The sequence below is a fragment of the Arachis duranensis genome, chromosome 3, assembly GCF_000817695.3.
Source record: "Arachis duranensis cultivar V14167 chromosome 3, aradu.V14167.gnm2.J7QH, whole genome shotgun sequence".
In the NCBI taxonomy this organism is placed as follows: Eukaryota; Viridiplantae; Streptophyta; class Magnoliopsida; order Fabales; family Fabaceae; genus Arachis; species Arachis duranensis.
Genome location: NC_029774.3, coordinates 38,458,728 through 38,459,050, shown reverse-complemented (window position 1 = coordinate 38,459,050; position 323 = coordinate 38,458,728).

The following is a 323-nucleotide window of genomic DNA, read 5'->3' as shown; positions in this document are numbered from 1 at the left end:
ATGAGTTTGTGTATTTTTCTGTGATTTCAGGTATTTTCTGGCTAAAATTGAGGGACCTGAGCAAAAATCTGATTCAGAGACCAAAAAGGACTGCAGATGCTGTTGGATTCTGACCTCCCTGCACTCGAAGCAAATTTTCTGGAGCTACAGAAGCCCAATTGGCGCGCTCTCAATGGCTTTGGAAAGTAGACATCCTGGGCTTTCCAGCAATATATGATAGTCCATACTTTGCCCAAGATTTGATGGCCTAAACCGGAATTCAAAGTCACCCTCAGAAATCCCAGCGTTAAACGCCGGAACTGGCACCAAAATGGGAGTTAAAC